Source organism: Lissotriton vulgaris, chromosome 5 (assembly GCF_964263255.1).
Source record: "Lissotriton vulgaris chromosome 5, aLisVul1.2, whole genome shotgun sequence".
Taxonomy (NCBI): domain Eukaryota; kingdom Metazoa; phylum Chordata; class Amphibia; order Caudata; family Salamandridae; genus Lissotriton; species Lissotriton vulgaris.
This window is the reverse complement of record NC_141693.1, coordinates 1962010348-1962037971: the sequence shown is the minus strand read 5'-3', so window position 1 is coordinate 1962037971 and position 27624 is coordinate 1962010348. Positions and strand designations below refer to the sequence as shown.

Genomic DNA, 27624 nt, shown 5'->3' with positions numbered 1-27624 from the left:
AAGTAATATCGATTTTCAAAATATAGAAGTCAAAATATCGAAATATACAATATAGGCATTAAATATATCGATTATTTAATAATATACATTTTTTTAAAGTGTTTTGTATGTTAGTATATGTGTGAAAAGTGTATATTAATTTTTGTAATGTATGTTTAATGTATTTTAAGTAATGAATTTTATGTTATTTAATTTTTGCGTAATTTAATTCTGTAGCGGGTTGTCGTTTATAGGGGAATAGGGTGGGAAGTAATTGAATTGTAATTAATTAAATATTTTTATTTATTTATTGGTATTAATTTTAAATTTATTGTTATTTTGTAATTGGTAATTAATTTTTATTAATTGCCAATTAATTTGTATTAATTGATTAATTGTTAATTATGTTAATTTTCTAAATGTATTTTCTGTAGCGGGCTGTGGGTTGATAGGGGAATAGGGTGGGAAGTAATTTAATTGTAATGAAGTAAATATTATTTTTCATTTATTGGTATTGATTTTAAATGTATTGTTAATTAATTTTTAATTGGTAATTAATTTCTATTAATTGGCAATTCATTTTTATTAATTGGTAATTATTTTGTATTAATTAAATATTTTTTTTTCACAACCAATTTTATTGAGCATAAAAGTATCAAGAATGTGGTATCTTCACACACCAAGATCACCACAACAGTATCGATGTAATGATGACAGAGACAGTAATGAATGAATCAGGTGCCAATGAAGCTCAGCTTTAAAAATGCCCTAGCAGCCTACTCTAAACCCCAACTACACCCCCCGTACCCAACACCCCCCCCCCACCACACGTGTACAGAAAGCAACACAAAGGAAATGTACAAAGAATAAGCAGGTATAGCGCAACCAGGGCTTTGCCACTTGAGGCCAGAAGTGTCACTGTGGTCAAATGTCCTCCTCCTGCTCTGCTGGGGGTTCCAAGGACAGGCCACGGTAGTCGGCCCACCGCTTCCAGATCTTGAAATGTTTGCGCGGGCAGCCCCGCGCCTCAAAGACCGGCTTTTCAAGGCCCATGAAATAGTCCAGCCCAGCCTTCCATGCAGACAGGGGGGGGGCCCTCACAGACTTCCATGCCCGAGCCAGGTCACGCTTGGCCACCACCAGACCCAGAAGCAACAGATGACGCTTGTACATGTTGCCCCCAACCCCTTCCATGATATGCAGCAGGCCCAGCCGGTGGGTACGAGGAAGATCCCAACCCAGGACCTCAGTCAGGCAGCTCCACACACCCCTCCAGAATCCAGCCAGGCGACCACACGACCACACCGTATGCATCAGGGAGCCAGGCACCTCCCCACAGCGCAGGCATTCCGGTGATGCAATCAAGCCAGCCTTCCATAGACGTTCACGTGTATAGTAGGCACGGTGCAAGTATTTGAATTGTATCAGGCGGAGCCGAACCGCAACAGCGGTGCCGCGCGGGGACTCCAGCGCCTCCCTCCAATCGTCCTCATCGAGGGCGCCCACGTCCACCTCCCACGCCTCCCGAAGGGAGCGGAGAGTGGAGGAGCAGTGGATAACAAGCGATTGATAGATCCTAGAGACCTTCTTGTCTCCCAAGTCTCCCATAAACACTTTTGCCTCAAGCGGGCTGAACTCCGGCAGGGAGTCGAGGCCGGCAATGCTCGGGGCGAGGGCATGCCGCAGCTGGAGGTAGCGGAAGAATTGGGACTGGGGCATCTGGAACTCCGCGCGGAGCTCCTCGAAGGACTTGAGGGTGGTGCCCGACATGACCTGGCCCAGTTGTGTAATTCCAATAGCCTCCCAACCCTCAAACCCAGCCAGGGCCGCCAGTTCCGGAAGCAGGCCATTGTGCCACAGCGGCGTTTCAGCTGTTAACTTGCCCCACCAACCCATGCGGCGCAGGGACTGCCGCCACACCGCAAATACCACTTTAGTGACCGACGGCAATCCACGACGTATGCGAGCCGAATAAAGAATAGTGTGAAGCGTGCGATCTCCCATGAGAAGTCTCTCCAGGGCATAGGCCGGGTCACTCCTATCACCATACCACCAGTCATTGAGGACAAGCAAGTGTGACGCTTGGTAGTAGGAGAGGAGGTCAGAAGTGGCCAAACCACCACAGTATGTGGACAAAAAGCACGTCCTCAAGGCCACCCTGGCTGCACCACCATCCCACAGGAAGCGGCCCAGCACAGAGTTCACCTGGCGGAACCACTCCATGCCAATAGGGTGCGGGAAGTTTTGGAGTTGGTACAACAACCTCGGCAGTGCCACCATCTTAAAGATGGCCGACCTACCAAAGATCGTGAGCGGCATTCCGGACCAAGTTTTAACATCCGTCTGGACCCGTTCCCACAACGGCAAGATACTGCGTGTCCAGGCCACAGCCCGCGAGGTCGAAAGGAAGACGCCCAGATACTTCAGGCCGTCCGTCGCCACACGCAAGTCGGCGGCCCACGGGTCGGCAACCACTCCGCCACCCAAAATCCACAAGGTCGATTTATTCAGATTAAGTTGAAGCCCCGAGACCTCGCCAAACCCCCGCATGATCTCCAAAACCCAGGGACCCGAGCGCCGCAGATCAGTGAGGAACAGAAGGACGTCGTCTGCATACAGTGCAATCCTATCCGCCAGATCATCGTTCCAGACAAAGCCACGTAATTGGGCATCAGTTCGTATCCGCGACGCCAGGGGCTCCATGGCCAGGGCGAACAGGTAGGGGGACAGCGGGCAACCCTGCCGAGTACCACGTCCGATGTGAAAGCACTCAGAGACCAGGGGCTCCATGGCCAGGGCGAACAGGTAGGGGGACAGCGGGCAACCCTGCCGAGTACCACGTCCGATGTGAAAGCACTCAGAGACCGCGCCGGCCACGCGGACCGACGCCGTGACATTAGTGTATAGGAGACGAATATACGACAGGAAGACAGGCCCCAGATTGAGGCGGGTCAGCAAGGTGAACAAATATGCCCAACTCACTGAATCAAATGCTCGGTCCATGTCCGCAAGAAGGAGTGCAGCCTGTTCATCCCTAGCACCCATGGCGTCAACCGCCGCCTGTGCCCGCCGGATATTGTGCCGGGTGGCCCTGCGCGGCATGAACCCGGCCTGGTCAGGGTGGACTAGGTCGGCAATGTAGGGCAAGAGGCGGTTCGCCAGGGCCTTCGCCAAGATTTTAGCCTCGATGTTGAGGAGGGAGATCGGCCTGTAAGAGTCGTGCCGGTCCGGCGCCCTGCCCGGCTTCAAAAATACCACTATCTCGGCATGACGCCAGTCTGGCGGCAGCTCGCCCCTAGTCCGCGCCGCCTCTAGGGCTCTGCGAAAGTGGGGTCCCAACTGGACGTGGAACTTTTTATAAAATTCGCTAGGATAACCGCTCGGGCCGGGCGCCTTCCCAGAGTTCAATTGGCCAAGGGCCTCCCCGAGCTCCTCAGACGTAAGCGGGGCCTCCAAGGCGGTTCTAGTCTCATCGGGGACTGCCTGTGGGAGCAGGTCGTCCAGGTATGAGGCAATCTCGCCCTCCGTCACGGGGCCCCGAGGAGCGTATTGCGCCTCGTAGTAGCGGGCAAAGCTAGCCGCCAGCAGACCAGGGTCGGTCATGACCGAGCCGTCATCCGCCGTGAGACCAGGCAGCTCCAGGGGCTGGAAAGTCGCTTGGCAAAGCCTATGCAACATGGTGCAGGACTTGTCGCCCCACTGGTACACCCTGCTACGCGTGGCGAGCCACGCCTGTCGGGCCTCCTCGTATAGGACCCAAGCATACATCTGTTGGGCCTGCAGGAGCTGTCTCACGACGCCCTCATCACCCCCGAGCCGACCACGCTGCTCCAGCTCCTCCACGCGGGCCGCGGCAGTCACAATGGCTTCCCGATGTTTCCGCCGAGCAGCCACGCACCAAGCTATATCAATGCCCCGGAGCGTAGGCTTCAGCGCCTCCCACACAACTAGTGCATCGACATCCCCCACCAAGTTCTCGCGCCAGAAGTGATCAATCGCTTCGCGTAAATGGTTCACGTACTCCGGCCGCTGCAGCTGCCAGGCGGACATACGCCAGCGAAAAGGTTGTCGTTTAGAGGGGAGGGTCACGGTGGCCAGGACAGGGGAGTGATCCGAGAGGCCCCTGGGGAGTATTGCGGCATCCCTGACGCGACTCAGGCAGGCACCCGGCACAAACAAATAATCTAGCCTCGAGAAGGACCCATGCACCGCCGATACATACGTGAATGCACGCACTGTGGGGTAAAAATGCCGCCATACATCAATCCAACCCAGACTACTCACAGTCGCACACAATCTGGTGGGGGCAGCCGCGGGGGGGGGTCAGACACTACAGGAGCTCGCCTCAGGCGGTCTAGGCCCACATCCATGACCTCATTCCAGTCGCCCCCCACCATGGTCAGAACCTCTGGGATCTCGTCCCACAGCGCAAACAGCTGTCAGACAATGCCCACTGCAGGGGGGGAGGGGCGTACACACTTCCAAAGACCACCGGCTCGGAACCCAGCAGGCCCTTGATAAAGACAAACCTGCCCTGAGGATCAATCCATTGCTTCTCATGGACATAAGCCACCCTACGGTGTACCAATATGGCCACCCCCCGCGACCCCCTCGTAAAGCCAGCATGATAAACCTGTTGATAACCAAACCTCTGAAGGCTGAGGGCCTTGGAGCCCAGCATGTGAGTCTCCTGGAGCAGGAGCACATCCACCATCTCCCTCTTCCCCCACCGCAGCACAGCCCCACGCTTGATCTTATCTAGGATACCCCGCACATTCCATGTCACCACCCGCAGGGTCTTCTGAGGAGACATAGTCGCAGCATCAGCCATTGTCGACACACAGTCCAGAATCCGACCCCCCCTCCCACCCTGGCGCAACCCGCAAAGCAACAAAAATCAATACTTCAGACACGTGTGGTCCCACCCCCCCAGCCCGCGTACTCAGCAACTCCCCCCCAACCCAGGACCCCCCCAACATTTGCAACACCAGAACTCCCCCCCACACCCCACACCCACCACCCCAATACCTCAGAGAACGTTGAAGTATCTGTCGCGGCATGGAGAGACCCGTGTCCAAAACAGAGGACCCAGGGCCCGCCATACCAATGGATCCCAACAACCCAACCATGACACACACACCACCCCCCCAACAACACTCACATCCGTGAGGGTCTGAGGCCCACAAACAGTACCCCCCGAGCCCCACTGCGTCCCCATGGTAATAACTGGAGTCCTCACATGGGAACCGACCGGCATATCAAGGACAGAATGGAACAGTCTCACCAGCCAAAGTAGAGCATTACAGTATTCAGCATGCAGGGTGTGTTCAGTCCCGGCAGTGTTCAGCTGCCCGCATCGGAGTGCTCCGAGTCCCTGGCACCACCCGACTGCGATGCGCTGGCGGAGGCAGATCTCTTCTTGGAGCGAGACCTCCGATGGCGGCCTTTCTTGTTCGGGCGATCCGTCCGCTCCGGCGACGATCTCTGGGACCTGCCCGGGTCCAGCCCCGGCTGGGCGTGGGGCCTGAGTCGCACCGCTTCATCAGTCCAGCGGAACACCTCCTCCGGTGAATCGAAGAAATGGGTCCGTGATTGATATATCATCCCGCAGGCGGGCCGGATACAGGAGAGAGTATTGGAGCTTGAGGCCCCTCAGCTTAGCCTTCGCGTCCATGAAGGATTGCCTCTGTTGCTGTACCATCTTCGTATAGTCCGGGAAAATCATGATAGTATGATTCTCGAAGGCGAGCGAGCCCTTGTTCCTCGCCTCCCGCAAGATAACATCCCGGTCATGATAATTCAGCAGCCGGGCGATGACAGGTCGTGGGCGCTCGCCCTCCGGTGGCCGCTGGGTCAGAGCTCTGTGGGCCCTCTCAATCACGAAGCACGTAGACAGTGCCCCTTCGGGGAGCCAGCTCTCCAGCCACTCGGTCAAGAACCGCTCCATGCTGTCCTTCTCGCACCGCTCCGGAAAGCCAATGAAGCGGAGGTTGTTTCGCCGCGCGCGCCCTTCGGCATCCTCCACACGGGCCGCCAGTGTCTTTTGAATGCCCTCCACCTCCGCCAACCGTTTCTTTAGGCCACCAATGTCAGCCTCGGTCGCTGTGATGCGGGTCTCAGCCCCGGTGATCCGCTCCACCGCGTTGCGGAGGTCCTGGCGCAGGAGCGTGACATCCGCCCCAACCACCCCAATCTTGGCATCGAGCATGTCCCGGGATTGGGTGATGGCCGCCAGTATAGCTGCATTGTCCGGTCCAGGGCCACCGCTGCCACCGGCCGCCCCGGCGCCGCCACTCGGCCCGGTGAATTTATCGATGGGGCCATGTTTAGGCGGGCCACCTCCTCTGTCCCTGGTCATGGCACACGCTGGGCAGGGCGGACACCACCCCTGAACCGTCGGGCACTGTCACAAGTCCTGGATGGGACGGCCTAGACGAGGCCTCCGATGCGAAAGCGGGCCGGGCGGCCCAAAACCGGTGTCGCGAAAATCGAGGTCCCGCCGTCACCCAGGCGGGACAGGCCTCACCCACACTCGTCACCACGAGCGGCCGTCCAAAGTACAGGAATAAGCTGTGGCTCCGTGGTCTGTGGGCAGCCGTATGCAGCGGGCCGGGCCAGGAGCGGCAGATCGGGTGCCACCACCGTCCGCCAGTCCGTCACCGGCCACCTCGGGGCTCAAGGATCCCAGTCTCCAGGCTGTCGCGGTGCCACGCCGTGCTGTCGCCACCCGTTGGTCACACAGGGGAAGAGCCGTCCTCCCGATGAGTAGGAGCTGGTGGCACCGTCCCGACCTCCAGGCGATCGCAGCCAGAAAGTTGAGCCAAGGGCGGCGTAGCGGGTGCCACCCGCACCCGCCAGATCGCAACCGCCACCAGGCGTCGCGAAACTCGAGGACCCCGGTCTCCGGCCGGTCACCAGGCCGCACTTCGCCGCCGTCTCCCTCCGATCCCAGGAAGGGAAGAAACGCAGGATCGACACACCAAAGTAGACAGGAGACTTCGCCAGATCGAAGCTAACCACTGGGCATCAACAGCGGGCTCGGGGGCCAGGATAAATGATCGAATTAAGTCCGGGCCGGCGGGAGCTCTACAAGGCTGCGACCGCCATCTTCGCCCGCCAAGCCACGCCTATTAATTAAATATTTGATAATTATGATAATTGTATTAATGTATTTTCTGTAGTGGGATGTGGGTTTATAGGGGAATAGGGTGGGAAGTAATGTAATTGTAATTAATTACATATTAAAAATACTTTTTGTTTATTGATAATTAATTTACTGTGAATTTTTATTTGGTATTAATTTTTATTATTAATTAGTTTTTGTCATTTAAAATTAATTAGTTGTTGAATAATTATGAATAGGTTATTAATTTTTAATAACTAATATGTAGTTGTATTTCTAGTTAATTATTACATAATATTAAATTGGTTATTAATTTCTATTAATGTTTTATTGGTATTGATATTTAATTTATTTTTAATAATATATTAAATCATTACTTTCCCTACTGTTAAACTCACTGGAGTGGGAATAGTAATTTTCACCCTCCCGCTATCCAACGCTTTCCCTACTGTTGCACTCTCTGGAGTGGGAATAGTATTTTTTACCGCTACGCTATCCACGCTTTCCCTACTGTTGCACTCTCTGGAGTGGGAATAGTAATTTTTACCCCTACGCTATCCAAAGCTTTCCCTACTGTTGCACTATCTGGAGTGGGAATAGTAATTTTCACACTCCCGCTATCCAACGCTTTCCCTACTGTTGCACTCTCTGGAGTGGGAATAGTATTTTTTACCCCTACGCTATCCAACGCTTTCCCTACTGTTGCACTCTCTGGAGTGGGAATAGTAATTTTTACCCCTACGCTATCCAATGCTTTCCCTACTGTTGTACTCTCTGGAGTGGAAATAGTAATTTATACCCTTCCAATATCCAACGCTTTTCCTGCTGTTGCACTCTCTGGAGTGGGAATAGTAATTCTTACCCCTACGCTATCCAACGCTTTCCCTACTGTTGCACGCTCTGGAGTTGGAGTAGTAATTTTTACCCTCCCGCTATCCAAAGCTTTCCCTACTGTTGCACTCTCTGGAGTGGGAATAGTAATATTTACCCTTATGCTATCCAACGCTTTCCCTACTGTTGCACTCTCTGGACTGGGAATAGTAATTTTTACCCCTATGCTATCCAACGCCTTCCCTACTGTTGCACTCTCTGGAGTGGGAATAGTATTTTTTACCCCTACGCTATCCAACGCTTTCCCTACTGTTGCACTCACTGGAGTGGGAATAGTATTTCTTACCCTCCCGCTATCCAACGCTTTCCCTACTGTTGCACTCTCTGGAGTGGGAATAGTAATTTTTACCCTTACGCTATCCAACGCTTTCCCTACTGTTGCACTCACTGGAGTGGGAATAGTATTTTTTACCCCTACGCTATCCAACGCTTTCCCTACTGTTGCACTCATTGGAGTGGTAATATTAAATGTTACCCTCCTGCTATCCTACGGTAAAATATTGTACATTTTTTATTAATAACTTAAATTAATTATATCTTAATTTTAAGGTTATTTGAGTATTTTTTAGTATGTTTTAGTTAATTATATTTATTATTTCATTAATTTTAAATTACTTTTAAGACATTTAAAAAAATTAGATATTTTGACTGACTATATTTTTTACAGACTATATTTTGGATTCGATATTTTTGTACTTACCTGTTTGTAGATAGGAATTCTATATTTTGGCATTCTATATTTTGGTGACTATATTTTGGTAAGTCTATATTTTGTCATTCTATATTATGTCAGTGATCCGCTAAAGAGAAACCAGGATACACATGGAATGGCAGGGGGAAACGACTCAGGGAGACGGAGGGAGGGAGGACCGTTTGCTGTTGCACGTCTACAGTATGATGACAGGAGGGAGGTGGGATGGGGAGAGAGGGGGGCTGAAGGGGCGGGAAGCCGGGCAGTACGAACACCGGCGATCTTGTGGACACACTTTTTTCTTTCTACCTATACTCTATCCCACTTGCCATCTACACCCCAAGGGGGAGGGACCAATAAGGAACCACACCAAGAACCACGCTGGAGGAGGGGGCAAGATGCAGAACACGCCCCATGGGTTAGAACAAGAGTTAGCGAGAGACACAGACCACCATGACCGCGCCTAATCACACCCAAACTGCCTCAGACATTAAGATAGTATCCCTCAATGTCAAGGGTCTCAACCACCCCATAAAGCGCCGGAAAACACTTGACTACTTAGCCAAACTCAAAGGAGACATATACGTCCTCCAGGAAACTAGGGTCTCTGAGGAGGATGCAAAACGCCTCAAAGCAAGGTGGATAGGCGAGATAGCCTGCTCACCCGCGGTGAATAAGAAAGGGGGGGTTATAACCATCATCAGCAAAAAAGCCAAACTCACAGTACATGAACACCAAGCTGACACAAAAGGTAGAATGCTAATCACATGCCTGAAAAGAGGGGAGGAGGCAATCCACGTAGCCAACATATACGGCCCGAACTCACTGGACAGGGAATTCTGGGAGGGAGTGGAGAACAAACTCGGCAATGTCCCTCAGGGAGAACTACTGATCCTAGCGGGGGACATGAACCAGACCATCGACAATGCCATAGATAGACACCCACACAGGATGAGCCATGCACCACAAGAACAGAACATACTCAAAAACATATGTGCCAAATTAGGAATGTCCGACCCATGGAGACTAGACAGTACACCTTCTATTCCCATCCACACAACTCATACAGCAGAATCGATTACATCTTCATGTCCTCCACTCACACACACCTCATAGATCTGACGGAGATCGGCCCGATAACAATCTCAGACCATGCACACATAACCCTCTCGATCAGCGGGAGATACAATGAGAAGCCGAGTCGCAGCTGGCGATTCAACAGCGACATCCTAGAGAGCCCAGCCAACATAGTGGAGGTGGAAGTGGCAATCAGAGAATACCTAACGTTCAATGACACAGCAGGGACAGACAAAGCAACCCTATGGGAGGCGCTGAAGGCCACAATAAGAGGGACATTCCTAAGCATAAAAGCCAGAATGAACAGAAACAGAAACAAAAAAATAACAGAGTTAGAGAACCAGATAATGAAACTGGAAAAGAGCCACTGCGAAAACCTCGTAGACAGGAACACACTCACTGAACTCATGAAAAAGAAGTACGAGCTCAACAAAACCTTGAGCGAATGAGCAGGCATGTGGATCAATAAGTACAAGTCCATAAACCTGTGCTCAGCAAACAAGGCAGGGAAAGCACTAGCAGGGTACCTGAAAGCAAAGCAAAGGCAACACTCCATTGCAGCGATAACGGACGGGGCAAATAGGACGCACACAGCCAACAAACAAATGCTGAAGGTCTTCAAGGAGTTCTATAAGGAGCTCTACACATCCGACAAAACACTAGCTACAGACGGAGGCACGAGCCTGCTAGACAAAATTGACCTCCCCAAACTCACTGGTGAACAAAGAGACTCACTAGAGTAGACTATAACCAAAGCAGAAGTAGGAATGGCGATCAATTCCCTAAAACCAAACAAGGCGCCGGGCCCAGACGGGTACACGGCCGCCTTTTACAAACAATTCCAGAACCTACTTAAGGGGACCATGGTCAAAGTCTTCAGACTATGCGCACAGAGGGGCAGTATGACTGACTCGATGGCGGAGGCGAACATCATTGTCATCCCCAAGGAAGGGAAGGACCCACAGTTCCCACGGAACTATCGCCCGATCTCACTAATTAATGTGGATGGTAAAATCTACGCCAAAGTAATGGCAGCGAGACTAAACACCTATCTGCCCCACCTCATACACAAATCACAAGTAGGCTATCTCAAAAACAGACTCTCCCAAGACAACACAAGACTATTATGCCACCTTATACACCGCACGGCCAATAGTCAGGATAAGGCGGTGATGATCGCGCTAGACGCGGAAAAAGCCTTCAATAGAGTTTCCTGGCCCTTCCTTGATCTATGCATGAGCAAATTCGGACTAGGCACCAAATATCGCAGCATGGTGATGTCCCTCTACAACAACCCCAGAGCACGAGTAGTTGTCAATGGAACCACATCTGCGGTGTTTACCCTGGAGAGGGGAACAAGACAGGGTTGCCCACTCTCCCCAGGCCTGTTCCTACTTGCGCTGGAACCGCTCCTATGCATGATCAGGAGCAACCCACTGATAACAGGCGTGCGTGTCAGAGACAACACGTTCAAACTGGCAGCGTACGCCGACGACATCTTAATCACGACAAACAACCCAGACACCTCAATTGCTGCACTGATGCAAACAATCGAGGAATACACGCAGGTCTCAGGCTACAGATTAAACAGAGACCAATCAGAATGCAAACCCATGAACTGCCACACAACAAGAACAGTCCTGGGCGCTTCAGGGCTAGCCTGGCAAACGAAACCCCTAAAATACCTGGGACTCCTCTTCGGGAGAGACCTAAGGTCAACCTTGGACCACAACGAAGAGGCAATCCTTAGGAAAATCAGGAAAAACTAGAGTCCTGGAGCCCGAAATTCATCAGCTGGTGGGGACGAGTCGAAACCATCAAGATGATGATCACACCCATGCTAAACTATTTGCTAAGCATGCTGCCGCTAACCCTAACCGAAGAATTTCACAAAAAACTAGATAAGACAATCAACACATTCCTATGGAGCGGAAAAAAAGCTAGAATCAGCCTCTCAAAACTGAGACTGCGGAAAGAGCTGGGGGGGGGCTAAACATGACTAACTACAAGGCCTTCCAAACAGCGTGCTTGGCGAAACAAGGAATACACTGGCTCTCCCCAGTACCAGATTACATGCCAGTCTGGCTTGATCTGGAAAGAGACATCCTGGAAGGAGCTGACCCACTAGCGGCACTCACGGCAAACAAACACCCAGAGGCCAGCAATGCAGTTCTCAGGAATACCAGAACAGCGCTACTTAGAGCAGACAGAGAGTTGGAGTGCAGTATCAAGGGATCGAAATGGGAGTCGATCTGGCACAACTCGAAAATAACATATACGGGCAAAGTACTAGCAAACAATGAGTGGTATGGGAAAGGCATCACAATACCTGCCCAGCTAGAGAAAGGGGGAGCCCCGCTCACATTTGAAACGCTGCAACACACATACACCCTACCCAAACCGGAATTCTACGAATTCCTCAAGATTAAGGCAGCCATCACCAAAGCCAACCTCTCCAAACTCAATCCCTCCATTCTACAATACACGCATAACCTGAACAAGATAGGCCATCACACTGCACACATATACAAACTCATCACCCCGCGCACTACCACACTGAACACCAAGACCCTGACATTTTGGGAAGAGGTACAACATAGGCCGCTCAGCGAAGAAGAGAAGCCCAAGCTATGGGCCTCAGCATCCAGCAACAAAGTATCCCCACAGCTAGCGCAAACAAAGTTTTGGCTACTACACAGACTATTCTGGACACCAGCCAAACTCGCGGTAGTAGGTTTCACAGAAACGGACACATGCTGGAATTGCCACAAAGAGAAAGGGGACCTGGCCCACATCATATACGAATGCCCCAAGGTCAAGCTGTTCTGGCGCAAGGTGCATGACTTCATTGACACTCTCGTAGGGGGCAACATAGAGCGTGGACTAGCAGGAATAGCCACAGCCTTCATGGCCCCAGGGCTACAATCCAAAGGCGACAGGGACATAGTTGACATCCTGCTAACAGCGGCGGTCAAAACAATTCTAGCGAACTGGAAAGACACTGGCAAAGCGACATTCAAAAAGTGGTTCAACTGGGTAACGTTCCTGAGGGGCGCCGACAATATCACTGCAAACCACTCAGCGAACCACACCACCAAAGGAGAGATGTGGGCTGCCCTGGACGCTCACCTGGGACAGTAAACACCCACCCCCCCTTCTCTTCTCTTCTTCTTTTTCCTTTCTTTTCCTTCCTTTCTTCCACGGCCAAGATGATTAATGTACTGTAATGTATCATACTTGTAAAAAATGATTTTGCAATAAAATACTTTGAAATAAAAAAAAGGCAAAAAAACAAACAAAAAAAAAACAATTACAATAAAAGGTGGAATTTAGCAAGGCAGAACAAAGTGAACAAAGCACAGAAAAAATCCGTGACAGTTTGTGAACAGGTGCATTTACAATGGCCTGACACGAAAACAGATCAAATATATATATTACTAAGACACGACAACAAAACCCCACAAACAAAAAACGCGCATCTTGCAGAGGCCGCCGCACCCTCCCGCAGGGGGGGGGGGGGCTCGAAGGCCGGCGCCATAACCCACGCGGTGCCAGTAGTGGGGGTGAACTGGTTCTGGGCGCCCAGAAGCGGCCAGGAACCAGCGGAAGCGGGGTGCGCACCAGCCACCCCAACAGGAAGTGACCCCGTGACCCGGGCGCCCAGAAGCTAAGCTATGTTTGAACCCCCCAATCAGGGGGGTTCACCTGAGACCCCCTAGGGGTTTTGTGAGGATTTAAGCGCCGCCGCTCCCCAGCAGAAGCACAACATCTTCGAGGAGCTGGGAGAGCGGCGCGACAACAACATCGTTTGAAGCGAAAGGAGGGACCGAAGAACAACGGCTGCAGGAGACGACGAGGCGACAGCGGAAGCAGGAAGGAAGGCGAACCCCTCCAGGACGTCGTGCTCCAGGTAGCGGTCTTCGCTCAGGACGGCACCACAGAGTAGCGCGCCGCTCCAACCTCTGGCCCAGCTCTGTGAGACTGCAACGCGGAAGATTGGGAGGCGGCGGAGCCGGAGTACGAGCCTGGCAACCCAGCCAAGCTCCACCGCAGCGTAAGTGACTGAACTTTTCTCCCGGCTCTCCCACCCTCTCCACGCTTAGCGCACTTTGAGCCGCTACACCAACGGGCGGGGAGGTTAGTGGGATAGCGGGTGGAAAGCAGCGGCCGATAAGCGCGAGAGTTTTAGACCAACCTCTCCGTGTGAGCCGGCCCTAGAGCTTCGCTCTCAACCCGGCGGCGCAGTGATCAGCCCGCAAAAATCCAGTCCGGGGCCCATCGACTCGATCCAGCGGCGCAGAGTCAGCCCGCTAAGACACCGTGCAACCAGACCAGGCCACACCTCCTTGCCAAACCACGTGGGTGAGCCGAACGCACAGCGCGAACGCGCCCGCTCGGTCTCCCCGTCGAAAGCTCACGCATCAGGCGGTGCAGACCACAGAAGGCGTGCAACGTGCTCAGAGCCCTTGGAAGGCACACGCATTAAGCGGTGCCGCTGCAAACGGCCTGACGCAGACGCGAGGGGACAGCTCAGCTACAAACAGACACCATGGCCGAGGATCAGCCAGAGGAAGTAGCGGAGGTGTTAAAAAGAATCCGCGAGATATCAGCAATTCACGGCGACGAGTGGCTCCAACCTCATCTGAGCAAAGGAAAGGAGAATATGCCGGAAGGCCAGGCGGAGGAAGAAGCAGGCCCCTCAGTGCCCAAGAAGCCCAAGAGCACGCCGCTGAAGAGGACCTCCAAGAGGAACCCCCCAAAGAAGGTGCGCCAGAAACCCCCATCGCCGAAGCGGGACGACACCAACCAGGGCGAGATGACCGGCGGAGGAGTAAACGGTGAGCATATCAGTACCATTGTAAAGGAATGCTTGAAATCGCTGGCGCCAGCCTTACTTAATGGCACAGGGCAGGGGGCTCCAGGCCCTAGGGAGCAGCGCGCTGAGGAATCAGGGGGCATGACATGGCACATGGTCGACCCGGGGTGGGCACGTCAGACAAGGGTGCAGGAACAGGTGGGCCTGTCCACACAGGGTGAGCAGGTTTCTCCGCTACCCAGTTGGGGGTACAGTGCTTCGTCTGGGAGCCCAGGGCTTGGGCTAGGCACTGACCCTTATGGTAGGCCATCCCCAGGTCCGGCCTCCTTGACGACAAAAGCCACTGGTCTAGCATGCCTTATTTCCCTTGCAGTAAAAGAAAGGATATGGCGAAAGGAGTTTATAGATATATTTTCGCTCCTAGAAATACAGCTAGAGGGCCTCGATCTGACCACATGTGACAGGAAGGAGGATGACAAGAGAGAAAGGCGCGGGGCCAGAAAGGAGCGTAATTTTGAGAACTGGCTGGATGCGTTCAGAATTATGGCTTGTATTATAGTAGAGAGGTTCCCCCACTGCGCTGCTGATTTGTGGTTATACGAGGCCAACATCCACCTAGCACAGAGGCAGTTCCCCGGTGATGCATGGTTGGAATACGATAAAGGGTTCAGATTGAAGATGCAGAGGCATCCAGAGATGGAGTGGAATGAGGAGGATGTCTCAGGGTTCATACACAAGATGCTCGCGGCCAAAGAAGTGAGGGCTTGGACTGGCAGAAATGACCAGTCCTTTCGTAGCTCCTTCCAAAAGGGAAAGAACAAATCTTACCAGAAACATTCCTCGGGGAGATCCTACTCCCCAACCGCAACCAAGGCTATATGTTGGAGATACAATGCAGGGGATTGTTCATGGGGCTCCGCTTGCAAGTTCCAGCACGCATGCTCGAGTTGCGGGGGCAGGCACGCCGCTGCGGCGTGCAAAGGCTCCAAGCGCGAATCAAAAGGGGACAAGAAAGACAAGAGCAAGAGGCACTAGCCCCGAGGCTGGTGGAGGCGGTGTCCTGGTAGACATTCGATATTGCCAGCTGGCCAGGTCCCCCATTAATACACAACAGCTGCGCAGACTAGCGAACAAGTACCCAAACAAGGTGGACGCCAGGGTGTTGGTTGGAGGTTTTGAGGAAGGTTTCGTCATCCCGTTCCAGGGCCCGTTGCCACGGGAGGGAGCTAACAACTTGAAGTCAGCGATGCAACACCCCAGGGTGGTGAGCGCTAAAATAGAGAAGGAAAAGAGCTTGGGAAGAATTGAGGGCCCCCTTCCAAAGGAGCTACACGCAAGTATAGTTGTCTCCCCACTGGGAGTGGTCCCCAAGAAAGAGAAAGGGCAATTTAGACTATTACACCACCTGTCATATCCCGAAGGCTCATCCGTAAACGACGGAATTGACCCTGAAGCCTGCTCGGTGGGTTATGCATCAGTTTACCGAAGGGGCGCCCAATGGTCAACCAAGCTATGTTTGAACCCCCCAATCAGGGGGGTTCACCTGAGACCCCCTAGGGGTTTTGTGAGGATTTAAGTGCCGCCGCTCCCTAACTCCAGACAGATAAGCTCCCCTCCACGACACGCAGAAGGGCGTGGCCAACCAACCACTGGAACATAACCACTGGAACGTAAACACCCACCCCCCTTCTCTTCTCTTCTTCTTTTTCCTTTCTTTTCCTTCCTTTCTTCCACGGCCAAGATGATTAATGTACTGTAATGTATCATACTTGTAAAAAATGATTTTGCAATAAAATACTTTGAAATTAAAAAAAGGAAAAAAAAAAACAATTACAATAAAAGGTGGAATTTAGCAAAGCAGAGCAAAGTGAACAAAGCACAGAAAAAATCCGTGACAGTTTGTGAACAGGTGCATTTACAATGGCCTGACACGAAAACAGATCAAATATATATATTACTAAGACACGACAACAAAACCCCACAAGCAAAAAACGCGCATCTACAGTTTGCAAAATGGAAAACCAACAACATCACAACAGATAAGCAGATGTATACTTTCCTGGGGTAGTACACCGAAAATACAGAAAGCAAATGCATACTTCCCTAATGTAAACACATAAAAAATACACAAAGCAAGCACAGGGTGTTTTGCTAAAACAATGCACATCAATCAAACACTGGCCATAAAATGCCACAAGTAAAGAGGATTGATCCGCATGCAGGCCACAAACAGACCACAAAGTCAAGCCCTGGCTCCTCTCTTGTACCCTGGAGACAACAATGTTCTGAGCTTCAGACCAGGGAATCCCAGCGGTACATCTGACTCGCCCTGCCCTTCGCCCCCTGCCTCAGCGGGTGCCAATTAAATAAGGCGGGGACAGCTGAGGCCTGATGGTCACATCCTGCCAGCCCCTCCCGGGCTCTGTCTAATTACATATCGACTCTCCGATCTATCAGCGCGCTCTGCTCCCCACTGCCAGCTGAGGCGCACCCGACAGGCCATGCCCAGCTGCCCAGGGACAGTGAAGAGGGTTAGCCCAGCTAGCCCACGACATCAGAAGCCTTCTCCCCAACTGCTCTGCCCTTGCCCATGGGCCAGTACCTCAGAGCTCCCTAATGTTCCTGAGCGTCATAGATCTATCCCCCCCTCCTGTGGTGCAGGAAGCAAAGCAGGAAAAGAGATGGAAAAGAAGAGGAAACTACAGAAATACAAATACGCCAGACCAAAGAAGAATGTAGGACAGAGAAACATGTAGGTACAACCATTCACAAGGCCATTAGGACTGACATCTTTCAAGTGTGTGCCTGCAACCTTTGAGCACGACCTGCTGTTCCAGATGCTGCAATAACCCACACTGATACAGGGATCCCAGGTGTACGGTTGATCTAGTTTCCAAGTACCTCCATGTCATGTATGACACTTTCAGGCAGTCCTTCCCTGTAGCGCCTGGAGGCCTCACCGTCCATGCATTACAGCGGAAACACTCTCATTGCGGACTCACACATGTAGTGCACTAATGTAAGCTGATGACGAAGAAATGCACTGTATGTCATGAATGACAACAAATAAGGGTTATAATGCAAGAGCATCAAACGGAATGATATGACAGCCTATGGTTATGAGGGGGGTGAGTGGTGGGCGGACCAATTGCACAGGGTGGGTAAGTTTATTGGGTGGTAAGGGCGCTCTTAGGGTTATGGGTGGGCAGGAGTACAAGGTGGTAGTGGTATTTTTAGGGTTTAAGGGTGGGTAGGGGTTCAGGGTGTTTTTAGGGTTTAGCGGTTGGCAGAGGTATTGGCTGGTAAGGGTGTTTTTAGGGTGTAGGGATTTGACTTACTTTATATATTATCACCTTGCGATGTAAAGGCATGCTTTGTAAAGGCATATTTGTGGTAAAAGCTTGTGTTGTAAAGTCTATGCGTGGTAAAGGCATTGCATGGTAATGGATGTGTGGTAAAAGCATTATATATCTGAGGGCCGGACTGACCGTAGCGGGCACCGGACATTTCACTGGGAGGCTGCCAGGGTGGGGGCCGGGTTTGGGCCCCTGGGAGGCCGTATTTGTTACCGGGGTCAGCAATATCAGACCCCTGTAACAAAACTGGCCAAAAATGGCCCTAGCAAACAGCTTGCCCGTATCTCCGTTCCCCTAACTGGGGGCCGGCCAAGCAGTTGCCAGGGCTGATTTCGGGTCCCAGTCCGGCCCTGCACAGAGACATTTAGTCGCAAATTCCTTAATTTGTGAATTCTTCCCAGGTGCCAGGCTGGATCCAGAAACTTTCCTCAGCAGAACACCTGCACGCCGGGGGGCAGCACCACATGGCTCCGCAACAACATCGACTCCGGATGTGACATCAGTGGAGCCATATAAATCCCCTCTGGCCCGGGGATGCCGTTTCTCCTTTTTTTGTGCTGCCTGCGGATGTGGAGTAGCCTATCTCAGCCACTTCAGGTTCCCATGATATGGGTAACTTTCCCCATTCCCCTCTTGACAAAGAGTCCTGAAAGCTAGACTCTTGTGGTAAACGTGTCTTTTCTTCCATCAGTGCGGCGTTATGCTCCACTAACACAATTTGCTTCTTCAGAGGCTTTTCCCAGGCCTTGTGGGATTCCCTAGTGCAGCTATTGCCATTGTTTCCAGAGGCTAATAGGGACAAACTGAGCCAGTTGATTTCGGACGGCCACCAGGCAGCCAGGTTGCTTATCAGACATGGAATGGACTCCACTGATTTGTTTGGTCGAGCCTTAGTGTCTGCTGTAGCATTCGGCCGTCGCACATGGCTTCAGACTTCTGGGTTTTCAGAGGCTGTCAAGTCAGTCTTACATGACATATCCTTTGATGAGGTTCACCTATTTGGTGCACACGCAGATGCTGCCTTATGTAGGTTTCGGGACAGCTGGGGAGGTTCAGACCTTTAGCCTGCCCTACTCCCCCTTTTTTTCTTATTCTACGTTAGAAAGCAGTTCTTACTGTTTAAAGCCCCCCCCCCCCTTTTCAACAATGTTGTTATATGTGTTTTATGGTATCAGTCACCATATCAGGTGTTAACCTGCCTGGTGTTGGTGACTGGTTGTCTTTCTTGAGACCCTGCATGGGGCCTTTTCCTACCGGTAGGTGGGTTTTTAGATTTGCCTTTATGTGGGAACTCTCTATCTCGAGATTTAATTCATGCTTATGTGACATTGGTCACTTGGGCTTTTTGCTCTTTGTTCTGTACTTTGACTGTGGCTCAGGATTCTGCTAATCCTGCCCTGTTACTACATTATAAGATCTGTTTCTTAGTTTGAGGTTTTCCTTTGGCAGGCTCTTGTCTTACCCTTGTGTATCCATCAGGTGTAATGTAATACAGATTTTTGCTTATACTCCTTTGGCGCTTTTTTCTTCTGCATCCTTCCATGTAGAGATTTATTTTTCGATTTTTACAATCGCGACATACTTTTTCTTGGTGCATTTCCTACATTACCTCAGGTTGACTTCCACCTTTGGTGGATTGCTCTTCTCCTGTGGATTGCAGGATGCTTCAATCTTGTGACCTTGGTCGTACACACCAGTATTGTGTTATGCTGCCTCTTCTGGATGGAAGTTGGATCTGGTTGTCTCCAAGGATACTTTTGTTGCCACCAAGCACCTATAGCTCAGTGGTGATGTCTTGGGCCTGTGGTGGTACAGGTACCCCCAAGACAAGGATTCAAATCCCACCAATGTTGGGAAACATATAGCCATGCTGCTCTGACTGTGCCCGCTTTTGTCTGATTCAGAAACTCACCATGGTTGGTCTGGTTGTTTTTCAAATGAATGACAGCCTGGGGTTTCCTGGTACTGTTCCTTTCTATCATGTTCTATTATCCTCTATGCCTCATGGCTGTTGCGAGATAATTGTATGAAGCTGTGATCTGTATATTTATGTGCCCTTTTTGGCCTTCCGATGGGAATTGCTTTTCCTCATCTGTCTTGTAGGTGTCTATCTACCTGGATATCCCTTTGGGTATTTTCCAGGATTGTATTTGTTTTCTTTGTCTTGGCTTTCTAGGACCAGTGATTTTCTACATCCTTGTTTGACAAGGGTCTTTTTTCATGTCTATTTCCCTTGTGGAGTACGTACCTGTTAGGATTCTTCTTGCAGGCAACGTTGCCTTTTCATCCAAGTCCCCCGCACTATTCTTGGAGGGGCGATCCCCTTTTTCACTAATATATCGTCTGGTAATCAGAGCTTCTTTCAACTCAGTGTGTCTGGGTTTGTACACAAAGTGCCGTTTGGGCTTTACTGTGTCTTATTGGGCTGTGCATGATTTTTCTGCATATGTATACTGGTCGGACGGTGTTTGAGTTTTACATGTGTACATTATTGCCTTAATGGCTATATATTGTGCCGCGTGGTGCTGAGCCATTTTGGTCTGGTATGATTACATTTTTTTGTCTCCAGATCTGTTTCTTTTTGTTACCACAAAAAAAGGGTGAGAAAGGGAAACAGGATGAGAGCTTTTCTCCATGGAAGCACTACTCATTCCTCGGCTGGTGTATGCTCCGTTTCTCTAGGACCTTTCCCTGCATGGTTAGGTTGATTAGTTCTAGTGGTTCTTCTTCTGTTTGCTCTTTATCAGAGCAGGAGCCCTCATTTGTTCTTTTCGTTCCCAAGTTTTAGTGTACCTTGGGGGTTCTCATAATACACTCTGAATGTTTTCTGGTGTTTTTGTGTAGGATTCATCCTACTCCCGTACCGGCTCAGTTTCCTTCCCTGGGTTATCTGTTCCCATTTTTCGGTCCGTGCTCTTTTCTTCCACACCTTGCGGTGGAAGAGTTTATTCATCTTGTTGTGCTTGGGGAGGTCCCATTGCATTTTTTCTTACTATCTTAGTAATTTTGAATCCCATACAGTAGTTTGCCTTATGGCTCTCCTCTGGTCTTCAAGTTTTTTTCTTCCAAGATAGATGCCATCCTCTGCTTAGCCGGGTGTGGAGGCTCATTTCTCTATTGTGTACATGGCGGGGACCGCTGCTCCTCCTCGTGGTCTACGCACCAATTCTGGTGGGTCCACTCAGTCTTTCATCCATTTGGATCCATGCTTTATGTACGATTGAGTCGGGTAACAAGGGACAACTGTACTTCAGCGCTAATATTCCTATAGGTGGACATGCGCTTTACTCAATGTACATGTTATTTGTTTGCAGTCTTTCTATGGTCTTTTCCACGCTTTCAGTGATAGAGCCAGCTCTCTTTTTTATCTACTGCCAAGTGGAGATGGTCAGTCTTTACTCTTGGCCAACAGATTCTCTTTGGAGCTATTGTGGGACTGGTTCGCAGACCCCCTTCCTAGGGAGTGTGGCTATGGTATTTAATTCAAAAGTTAAGGAATTTGCAGCTAGATGTCTCTATCAGATGAACAAGTTACTTTCCTTCGTTAATGATGTATCTGGTAGAGATTTCGTTTACCCGCAGATTCCTTAATGCCCCGCCCATCCTCCCTACTGTGCAAATGACCGATGAGATTGGGTCTTGGTGTTACCTCCAATCTTTTCCATTGCTGAGTGGCCTTTGGTGTGGGAGTGGTCCTCCCTCTCCACACTGGTTTTTCTACTCTACTGACCTCTGCTTTCTGTTATGGTGGGACTCTCCAGACTCGCTGGTGTAGTCTCATTGGTTTTATATTGTTTTGCCATTCTATCTATTTCCCAAGGAGTTTTCCTTGTATGTTGTATTATGCACCACTGTGCAGTGTTCATCATGGCTTGTGCTTAATTGATTTCTTGGCCTTTTCCCTAAAAGTCCATATCTGGCATTTTCATGACTTTCTTCCTATTTCTCTTGTAGTTGTAAAGATTTTCATCTTTTTTGGCACACTGTTTCCACAGATAGTTTCTTTGGTTTCTCCGCGTTCTGATGCAGAAAGTTTCAGAGAAGAAACTGACATCCGCATGGCAGAGGGCACTTATATAGTTCCACTGTCGTCACATCCGGAGTCGACCTCGTTGTGGAGCCATGCGGCGCTGCCCCCCCGGTGCATAGAGGTACTGCTGAGAAAAGTTCCCGGATCCAGCCTGGCAGCCTGGAGAATTCCCAAGTTAAGGAATCTGGGGCTAGAATATGTCTCAACCAGATACATTTTTACTGAAGGTAAGTAACTTGTTCTGTAATGCCTGTGTTGTAAATTCTATTTCCCCCCCAATTACATGCATTAAGGGGCCTTGTAACATGTTTCAAACACCCCATACAGTGCACAAATCAGTAGGCCTGGTAATGAGTGTCAGTACATGCATCTGTGTACCTCTTAAGGTCATCATTAGCTCCACACAGTGCATGCATCAATAGCATTAGTAATGGGAACAAGTGGCCTCACAAAGAGCATTCATTAAAGGTTTTTTTTAATGGGCATTAAGCGCTCCACATAGTTCTCGCATCAACGGGTCTCGTAACGAGCATCAGTAGCCCCACACGGGTCAAGCATCAATGGGTCTAGTTCTGAGGTTCCGTATCCCCACATAGTTCACGCATCAATGGACCTCCTAACGAGCATCAATAGCCCCACACGGGTCATGCATCAATGGGTCCAGCTCTGAGGGTCCATATCCCCACATAGTTCAGGCATCAATGGACCTCGTAACGAGCATCAATACCGCCACGCAGTGCATGCATTATTGGGTCTAGAAATGGGCTTCAATGGCCCCACATAGTTTATGCATCTGTGGGCCTAGTAACAAGCGTTCAAGCACACAGTATATGCATCAACGAGGCTGGTAATGCACACCAGTTATCCTACATAGTATTTGGAACAGGTGAGCTGGTAATGAGCATCAGTGCACCCAAAGAGTACATGCCTCATTGGGCCTCCTAACAAGGGGGAGTGGCCCCACAAAAACATACCCCAATCATATTACTAATAGGCACCAGTGGCTACTCACAATGCATGCAATAAAGGGTCTTTTGTTGAGCATCAGTGGACCCACATAGTTCATGCATCAGTGGAGAAAGCAACGAGCATAAATAGCCCCAGACAGCACGCGCAACAATAGATCTAGTAATGAGAGTCTGTAGCCCCTGATAGTTCAGGCATCAATGGACCTAGTAACGAGCATCGGAGCACACAGTATATGCATCACCGAAGATGGAAATGAGCATCCGTGGACCCAACAGGATATGCCTTAGTGGGCGTGGTAATGAGTGGTAGTTCCCCCACACAATGCATACCTCAATAGGCTTAGTAGGATGTATGACGTTACAACGCATACTTTTACCACGCATGCCTTCACAACGCGGTTTTTACATCGCAAACCTTTACAACACATAGCGCTTTGGGGTCCTGGATAGTGAAAAGTTTAATTTACTATTCCAACTCCAGTCCCCGTAGACACTAGGGAAGTGTTGGATAGTAAATTAAACTTATTCCCTATCCTAGAGCGCCCCCAGCGCAATGCATTGTAATGGTTTGCGTTGTAATGGTTGCGTTGTAATGGTAGTGCGTTGTAAAAGTTTTGTTGTAAAGGTTGTACACCGGCTTAGTAACAAGCACCCGTAGCCACATACAGTGCACGCATCACATCGTCTTGTCGTGAGCATCAGTGGCCCCACATTGGTCATGCATCAATGGATTTCAATCAGTGCATGCATTAATGGGCATAGTAACTAACACCAGTAACCACACACAGTGCCCTCATCAGTCGGTCCAGTAACTGGTGTCATTGGCTCCACACAGTACGTGCATCAACAGGCCTGGAAATAAGGGGCAGGAGCTCCACACAGTAAGACACCAATGAGCATAGCAATAACTCCACACTGTAATGGCCACTTTGGGTATAGTAAAGAGTATGTGTGGCCCCACAGAGCACATGCAAAAATGGGATTGGTAAAGAGTCAGTGACCCCATAAAGTAAGCATCAATTGACCTCGTAAGGAGCATCAGCGGTCCCTCACGATACATGGAGGTATAGGCCTGGTAACACAAAGTTAATGGTCTACAAAGCATAGGCATCAATGGGCCAATTAACAAGTGACTGTTCTGCTGTGTGAGCGATATAGAGAATGGGAGCCGGGAATGAATTATATCCGGCGCCCCATCTGATCCATGTCCCCCCAAGATTCTCCACCAGTTAATCGACGAGGTTAACCCGATAATCAACAACTTAATCAACTCCTCGCTTAGCTCTGGCTTAGTACCCAGCTGTTGGAAAAAAGGTATCGTCAAACCCCTGATGAAGAAGGCAAATAAACCCCCGACGGATCTAACCAACTTACGCCCAATTTCGCTACTCCCGGCCTTGGGTAAAATTACAGAACTGCTGGTCCATAATGAGTTGAAACGATACCTAGATGACAACAACCTCCTCCATCCCCAACAATCCGGTTTCCGCCCCAAGCATTCGACAGAAACCGCTCTCATCGAACTATCTGACACTATAAAAACCCTACAAGATCAGGGAAAAAATTCCATCCTTATCCTTCTCGACTTAACGGCGGCGTTTGACACCATCTCCCATACCATCCTCATCAGTAGACTCAGAGACATTGGCATCTCTGACTCCGCCCTATCCTGGATTAAGTCATTTCTCTCCGATCGTTCGCAAACTGTCTCTCTGGGCTCATTCCACTCCAAAGTCAAACTCGTCCCCTCAGGTGTCCCGCAAGGTTCCATCCTGAGCCCCCTCCTTTTTAACATTTACCTCATCCCTCTCCTCAATCTTATAGAGTCATTCGGCATACCTGTCACCTCGTATGCCGATGACACACAACTCATTATACCACTGGACAAACTTTCCACCAAAGCTGAACTCAATCTGAAACACTGCCTGACCGAAGTATTTCGATGGATGGAAAATAACCACTTGAAATGCAATTCAAGTAAAACGGAGATTCTCCCGATCGGCACAAATATCTCCTTCTGTCCAGCACTCTGGTGGCCGGATAATTCTGTTGCCCCCCCCGAGACAGTGTCGTCTGCCAGGAATCTCGGCGTAATCTTTGATTCCGATCTCTCCTTTGATCAGCATGCCAGAACCGTCGCAGGCAAATGCTTCGGAACAATTAGATCTCTGAGAAACTTCTTCGACTTTCTCCCTATCGATGCTAGAAAAACAGTGACAGTAGCACTCATAATCTCGCGACTGGACTACTGCAACGGCTTGCTCGCAGGTGCCAAAAAGAGCACCATCCTAAAACTGCAGAGCGTACTTCACACTGCTGCCCGTCTTGTCCTGGGCCTACCACGCAGATCCTCTATCTCTGCAGCACTGCGTTCACTTCACTGGCTCCCCCTTCACAAGAGGATTCTCTTCAAAATCCTGATCATAGCCTTCCGTGCCTACAACAAAACAGGCCCTAAATACCTCACCAAACGCTTTCCCCATTACGTGCCCAGCCGTCACCTTCGTTCGACCCACGATAATCTCATCCTTCCACCCAAATACAATCTGAAAACGAAGGGTGGGAAGACCCTCAGTTTCCTCGCAACTAAAGCTTGGAACACACTGCCTAAAACCCTCAGACACAAACCCAGGAAAAACCCTTTAGAAAGCATCTAAAGACATGGATCTTTAATCTCTCTGACGCTTCCGCCAAAGCTTCCATCTAACTCTTTCTGGAATGGCTCATTTGGGATCCTCAGCGCCAAGATGCTCCCTCCGGAGTGAACGTCGCGCTCAAGAAATACCCCACAAATATCAAAAAATATCAAATGAATTATAATTGTTTTAGGGGATGTTATTGATGTATTTCAGTTTCACTGAAACTGCCTCATGACCCATGTCTATCAATCAATCAATCAATCAGTGACACTTATAAAGCGCGCTACATACCCGTAGGGTCTCAAGGCGCTGGGGGGGGGGGGGGGGTGCCGCTACTGCTCGAACAGCCAGGTCTTCAGCTTCTTCCTGAAGGAGAGGTGGTCTTGGGTCAGGCGCAGGTCGGACGGGAGGGAGTTCCAGGTCTTGGCGGCCAGGTAGGAGAAGGACCTTCCTCCTGTGGTTGCTCTTCGGATGCGGGGGACGGCGGCGAGGGCGTGGTTGGCTGATCGGAGGTGGCGTTTGGGAGCGTAGAAGTTGACTCGGCTGTTGAGGTAGCTCGGGCCTTGGTCGTGTAGGGCTTTGTGTGCGTGGGTGAGGAGGCGGAAGGTGATTCTCTTGTTGATGGGGAGCCAGTGAAGGTCTCTCAGATGTCCTGAGATGTGGCTGGATCGTGGGATGTCGAGGATGAGTCTGGCTGAGGCGTTTTGGATCCGCTGGAGTCTCTTCTGGAGCTTGGCGGTGGTCCCGGCGTAGAGGGCGTTGCCGTAGTCCAGTCGGCTGGTGACGAGGGCCTGGGTGACGGTCTTCCTGGTCTCTGTGGGGATCCACCAGAAGATCTTCCGTAGCATGCGTAGGATGTTGAAGCACGCCGAGGAGACGCTGTTGACTTGCCTGGTCATGGAGAGGGAGGAGTCCAGGATGAAGCCCAGGTTACGTGCATGGTCTGTCGGTTCGGGTGCGGTGCCCAGGGCGGGAGGCCACCAGGAGTCGTCCCAGGCGGAGGGAGAGGAGCCCAGGATGAGGACCTCCGTCTAGGCCAGCTCTGGTCTGTAAATCAGAATCCAGAGTAGCTAGGATCTGCACAGCTCAGTAATGCAACTAGCCTAGCCCATACAAGGGTTATGAGAAGGCTTGGAGTTTACTCAAATGTGCAGGGAATCCCCAGCACAAGGAGCCGTTTAGCAGCCACAGTGCAGGATAGAAGTTGGCCTGGGAGAATGAGGGAAGGATATGTGTGGCTGCTGCAAGTGCAATGGCCCAAAGTCACCAACCACCCTGTCTACAGGAAACCAAAAGACAAACCTTGAAAGACAGCAGGGTGCAGAGCTAGAGATAGATTCCCATGGGCTGGGACCTCTGGGAGCAGAATCTGCACCTTGAACACTGTCCAGCAGCTCAGTCTCACCACCTCACTTCCATTTACACACCAGCTCTGTAGCCCTATGGATGGCTCGTAGGCAGTGGCCCGCGAATGGCAGTAGAATAATTTAACACACATCTACATGTGACTGGCCATCACAGTCATCTTTGAACAAGAGGCTAATCTTCCACATACCCAAGATCAACCTCTGCTCTGCCGACCTCGCCCTAGCAGTGGCCCCCCGTATCCGCAGAAACAGAACCGGCGGGAGAGCTTTCTCCTACATTGCAGCAAAAACCTGGAACAAGGTCCCTGTGAACATCAGATGCTCCCGGACTCAGCACACGTTCAGAAAGGACCTCAGGACCTGGCTCTTCGACTGACCCAGAGCCCCTGCTCCCCCCCCCCCGCCCCCCAGCGCCTTTAGACCCTCACGGGTGAGTAGCGCGCTACTTCTCTTCCAGGGGATCCTCATCAATAGTCATAAGCATTAGAATATTCCCGCCCATGCGCGGGACCCCGGAAACAATATATTATATGTGCCCCACATATATATAGACATATATATATACATATATATATATATATAAAAATAAGCAATTGCAGCCAAATAAAACAGTAGAGCTGGAATATGCTGTGAAGAATTTCCACCATACATGTGTATTTGCATTAAAAACATGAGAAACAACACCAA

General features: G+C 50.5%; 1 protein-coding gene across 1 annotated transcript in view; it reads left to right on the top strand.

Annotated features, from left to right (window-relative positions):
* Positions 1–27624, top strand: part of SAPCD1 (suppressor APC domain containing 1) — a 225074-nt gene that overhangs the window by 28300 nt on the left and 169150 nt on the right. The window lies entirely within an intron of this gene.